We start from the raw sequence: 5,714 nt of genomic DNA on the forward strand, positions 1-5,714 counted from the left end.
TTTCTTCCTATTCTTGAACTTCATTCTATCATTGCTCTTATCTGTACCACGATCTTCACCATGATTACCGCTGCGCTGATGATCCGAATCTGCGTCCATTTGTAAACACTGCAACAGAAAAACACAAAAAAAAGCCATGAGAAATCTTTGGATAGACAAATTGCAACCAGTGCTTAGGTATAAAATGCAGCACATCGTTAGCTAAAAATATAGCACATGCTGATTTCTGAATTCTGATGACACAAAAGCCAATCAAAGATATTATTCTTGCACAAAAAAAGATATCCCAAAAATAAACGAACACAGACATGTTTGCTGTTCTCTAGACTGGTTAACTAGGCCAAAAATGCAAGTCAAACTGGAAATATTCTACACTTTTTAATACTCTGCTCACAGTGTTGCAACCATTTAATCTCCTATAGATATATAACCAGACATAGGACAGCACAAACTAACCAAGACGAAAAGAAAAGCACAAACATTCATAGGCCAGACAAAAATTGCAACCAGCACTTAACTTTAATTGCAACAAAAAGTTGGCTAAAAAAAGAGATGCAAAACTAGTTGATAACACAAAAGCCTTCAGAGAAACAAATTGCAACCATTGCTAACTGCAAAATGCAACACATCATGGACTAAAATTGTAAAAAAGTTTAAAAACAATAGCTGATAATTATTATTGCATGGATGGCATTCCCACCCTCAATGTATCATACTGCATTGTAAAAAAATCTGAAAAAAAGTGCATCAAGGGGTAAACCCGTCTGCCTAGTTGCAGAGTTGCAACCCCACTCCCCCCCCCCCCCCCCGCGCCCCGTTGGCCAAATTGTATCGTTAGCTAACAAATTGCAAAGGTGGGCGTAGAGCAATTGCAAAAATGTACGACCCCCATCGTATAATCCATCAATAAACCGCAACACAAAAAACTCCCCATGCGCGCGGCATCACTGGGGCCCATCCCCCCTCCCCTCCCTCCCCCTATAAATTACGCGAGATTTGTGTGATTTTTGGGTGTGGAATGTGCAATGAAAATGTGGGGGCGCAGCAAATGCGGAGGAGGAGGGGGGAGATATAGAGGGGTAGGATGGTGTTCAAATCACTTACCACGCCGGAAATGGAGGGCGCAGCACACGAAATCCTGTGTCTCGATGCAGTACGCATGATTGTGAGCCCAAATGTGGTTGAGGGTCGAGGTGAGGGGGGCATTGGAGCAGTGGAAGGCGAATTAATTTTAAGCGCATGTGTGGTGGAGGATCGGGGTGAGGGGGGATGGGAGCGCAAGAATTACCACGCCGGCGAATCCTCGGCAAGCGCGGACCGGCGAATGAAGCAAAATGCGGTGAGGGGCAACGCGCGGAATCCCCCCCCCCCCCCCTCGCTGCAATGCTTCCTCCACCCCCTGCTTGCTCCGCTCCTGCTTGCTCCGCCCCACGGAATCAGTAGCGCGGGGAAGCACTCGGCAGTGCTTCGACGCCGGCGGACAAAATGGCGCGGCGATGCGTAGGCACTGCGGAATCAACGAGGGGCGAGGCGGCGGTGCGGCGGAGCGGAGGAAGCAAAAAGAAACGGTGCTTTCGAAAAATATGGAAATGTGGGGTGCAGTTAATTGGGGAGGGGGGGAGGGGGTGGGGGTGCGGTTAATCGGACCAGGTGGGCGTGCGGGGTGGTTCCGGCTCGGACCAGATGGGCGCGCGGGGGTGGTTCTCGCTCAGACCAGGCGTGCCAATTGGCCTGGATGCATTTTATGTGTAGAATACACCCAAGTGTAATATAAATATATAATATATATATAATAACTCTATTTAGCACCCTAGGTACGGAATAAGCTATTCCATACCCGAGCCACCCTCTACCTCCACCGACCTGGCGTCCCTCGGGCCCGACTACTCCTGGGATTGGATTTGGAAAAAATCCAAGATCCAATTGGATTTTACACTTGGATTCAACAGGATTTGGATATAGTTGGATATGGACATCCATATATTCTAGATCCAATATCGTTGGATTCAATTGGACTAAAAAAAAAGTAGGATAATCCAATGTCAATTGGACTTGTCTGTAGACATGCACGATAGCTAGCAACCACCAAGCTTGGCGGTGGGATTGTGTGCAGCGGCCATGGGCATCCCGTCTCCACCTCAATATTGAGCATCCCTGGATGATGGCGTACAGCGGGACAGGTCCTTGCTTGAGGTTGGATGCGCTGGCGCACAGCACCGCCTGCAGCTCCCGCCATGCCCCGGCGTCGGCGAGCCGGCTTCACCCGCTAGAGGTTCCGCATGGGGCCCACACCTCGGCCTCGGCCTCCTCGCTGGACTGCTCCGGCAGCGTGATGCACAGGTCGAACATGCCGGCTGCGGCGCTGCTCACCGCGGGCGCCAGCAGTCGGGACGCCAGGAGCGCCGCCGCCACCGTCGCTAACCTCCAGCTGGTGGTGGTCAACTTCTGTTTCTGGGGCCGCTGCACTATGTTGCTCAACGGCGGCTTGGGGCCAGGGGATACATTCCCGGCCCGTCGGCCGTGGTTCTAGGGTGGTCATAGAGCGATGCCAGCGAGCGAGGCTAGCTTGAGAGCAGGATGCACGAGACGGCGGGAGTGCATGGAGCTTGCCACTGCTGAAGAGGAGGCGGACTACGTGATCTGCTTGAATGTTGGATTATATTGGATGGATTTGGATTTATGGGGAGTTGGATTGGACTGGATTTAGATTTCAGACTAATTGCTAGGATTGGACTGGATGGGAGCATGCTTTTAGTCCAACTTTAATTGGATACTTTTGAATTGGATTTGGATGTCTATCCAATCCCAGGTCTAGGCCCGACCCACCCCGCGCTCGTTTCATTTTTTTTCTTTGGTCGCCGCCCACGATCTCCCATTAATCCTTCTGTCTGTTTCGCGTTCAGCTTCTCCCGTCACCGTCCCCGTCCTGCGACCCGCTGTTGCCGCCGCCCGCCCGTCCTGCGACCCGCCGCCGCCGCCCGCTAGTCAGATCCGATGACAGGTGCCGCCCGCAGCCAGGCCAACACTGCGCATCCTCGCATTCAAGGTGACCTAGCTTCAGATCGGGATGTGGGTGGTGGTTCCTTCGATTTGGTCACCAGGATGGAGTGCTCCTTCTTTCGACCCGCTACCTCCTGCGGGATGGGGCAAGGACGCAACGACGACGGCGACCTGCAGGAGCTCAACTTCCTCACCGTCTCCTCAAGCTTGCATTTCTTCAGAGGTTTTATCCCCTGTGTGCAAAGTGCCCTCTCATCGCCTCCACCCTATTCCCATGGTTTTGCTTTATTTCACACGTATGTGATGATTATTTGTGTCGTTAGTAGCTGTTAGTAATCCCCGTGAGCCAAAGGGGACATGCATATCTTCTTGATTCGTCATCTACCTTGTGGCGACGAGTTGCCATTTTGGATCTGGCCAAATCTCCTTTGGTTGCCCATTCAATCAAGGCTCCGTAGCTTCTTCTCCACATAGTGAACTTTGTGAATTTTGGATTCCTCATATAATTTTGTTGTTAAATGTTGATGTGCCCAATCTGAACTGCTGATCATTTGAGTTTCTTCATGAGATATCCTGCTGCCGACGCACGTCCCTTACCAACGAGCTAGGGGCAATGAGCGTCCCCAGCCTTAACTGCCTCCAATCTGAATACAGCCTGTAGAACACCCTCCGTCGAGCAGCTGATCGCCAACACCATCCTTTCAACCCCCGATCATTTTGTTTTTACTCTTGCATGAGATGTGTTCAGCGAACTGCTCTGTGGTGGGAATTATTTTTTAAATTTAATACTACTTCAAGTTATGCAGTAAAGGTGGATTAGATTGTTGATCTCATGGCTTTGGTAACTGAACTAGACTTTGTTTAGCTTTCTGAAATCCTGCTGTCAGTTTCTCTCTTCTTAATTTACATACATTGAACTTTAGGCTTAGGTACTTTTCTCTGCAGATTTGTGCACCTGATGATAGTGCTAGATTAGCCATATGTTTTGATGGATTAATATCACGGCTTGTTCGGCTGGAGGTAATTAGTGGAATGGAATGGAAGTTTAAATGTGAGAGCATAAAAAAATCATGTTTGTTTGGTGGGAATACAAGTTTTAGCGGGATGGGGAATGGAAGCTTAAAAATCCCTTTCACATCGTGTGCCAAACACGTTGTTAGTGCACAAATTGATCAAAAAGCTTCAGTTTTCAGTTATTTGGAGATACAACAATTATCTTGCCATGTTCGTTCTAGTTCCGTTAAATAATTTGTGTCCTTTGCTTTCCAATTTTAGACTAGACTCTTCAGTTGACATGCTAGAAAAGAAAATTAAAACTGGTATTATAGGTGGTCTGATATATTGCACGAATAGTCCGCACCAATTTTGTTTCTGCTGCATAGTTCTAGGAAGTTAGCTTGGCAATGACATGTGAATTAATTATTCCTTGGGATTAATATTTTTCTTACTTATTACTAGTAGTTCACAGTGTTGATTCCATGGTTTGCCATCTGAACTACTAAGTGAGATGCAGCTTGGTGAGCCTTATCCATGTTTTGTATCTGCCTATATAAGATTTGAGTGCATTAGTAAACTATATAAGCAGTAATTTAATATGTGAGGCATATCCACATTTCGTTTCTTTCCAAAATACCATAAATGGTTTCCCTGTTGTCAGTTTATCTCCCTCACTTGTGGGTAGTCTGAGGACACAAGGAGCATATTCTGTTGCACCTCCTGTTCACAACTTCAGATGCTCATGGTGCACGCCCCTTCAGCAGCTCAGTTTCAAGCATGAGAGGTGAGCTCTCACCTCTCAGTTGTTGATGATTGGTCGCTTTATGAATACTTGATCTTTCCTGAGACATAGGCATGCTTAACCTGTTTAATTGATTTACACTTTCAGTAGTTTCATATTAAAAAATTCTTTATCAGTAGAAAGATTGCATAGTAGCTGGATTTGTTGGCCTCTTGTGTGGTTCATGAAGGAGTTTTTCAGGTTAGGTTTGTCACTATATTCTAGTCAACCTACTTCATAATTCATTCTTTGTATGTCTTATATGGAGAAGAATGTGCATAATTGAAGCACTTCCTTTGTGCTGTTCATAGCCTTTTACTTAGTGTAGTCAGTCCTTTCCTTTGCCATTAAATTAAGAAATTTCTGGTACATGTAAATTCTTTTTTACATTTGCTAGCTACCTAGCTCTGCTCTTAGAACCTGGTCCCAGACTAGTCCAGTTATCGCTCAAGTTCTAATACTTCAACATGACTATGCATTTTGAAAATTCTGAAGTACATCAAAATTGATATCAATTCTTATCAGGTTTCAACACAGTTATCCTAAAATCAGCTCCACATTTCTACTATTTGGATTTTTTTTTCTCTTTCTGAGCTATCCATTATACTAATTATATAAGATTGTGTTCAGGGATCTTATTTACAAGTGGGTGTTCTGATCAAGCTGTGCTGAAGATCTTTCGCCTCAGAATAAACTATGGCGGCAGATGATGCCAGATGATCATAACTGCACATGCCACATGCAAAAGACCCTCGGATGCAGTTATGCATATATGGGGATTCAAGATTTTGTACTGAACTTTTACAGTAAAAAATTTCAAGTGCAACTGTCCAGTATTGGACTATAGAAGTAGTTTAATGTTCATAATGTGTAAAAACATTACTTAAAAACCTACTCGGATGACTTGTCAATGTTGTGCAAATGTTAAGCTGTTTCA

The 5,714-nt window shown here is 45.9% G+C and overlaps 1 long non-coding RNA gene across 1 annotated transcript; it reads left to right on the forward strand.

Annotated features, from left to right (window-relative positions):
- Positions 1-2,896: 2,896 nt before the first annotated feature.
- Positions 2,897-5,714, forward strand: LOC120675436. Its single transcript, XR_005675341.1, has 2 exons — positions 2,897-4,780; positions 5,408-5,714. It is a non-coding gene; the product is annotated as an uncharacterized LOC120675436 (long non-coding RNA).

This window comes from Panicum virgatum, chromosome 5N (genome assembly GCF_016808335.1).
Source record: "Panicum virgatum strain AP13 chromosome 5N, P.virgatum_v5, whole genome shotgun sequence".
Taxonomy (NCBI): domain Eukaryota; kingdom Viridiplantae; phylum Streptophyta; class Magnoliopsida; order Poales; family Poaceae; genus Panicum; species Panicum virgatum.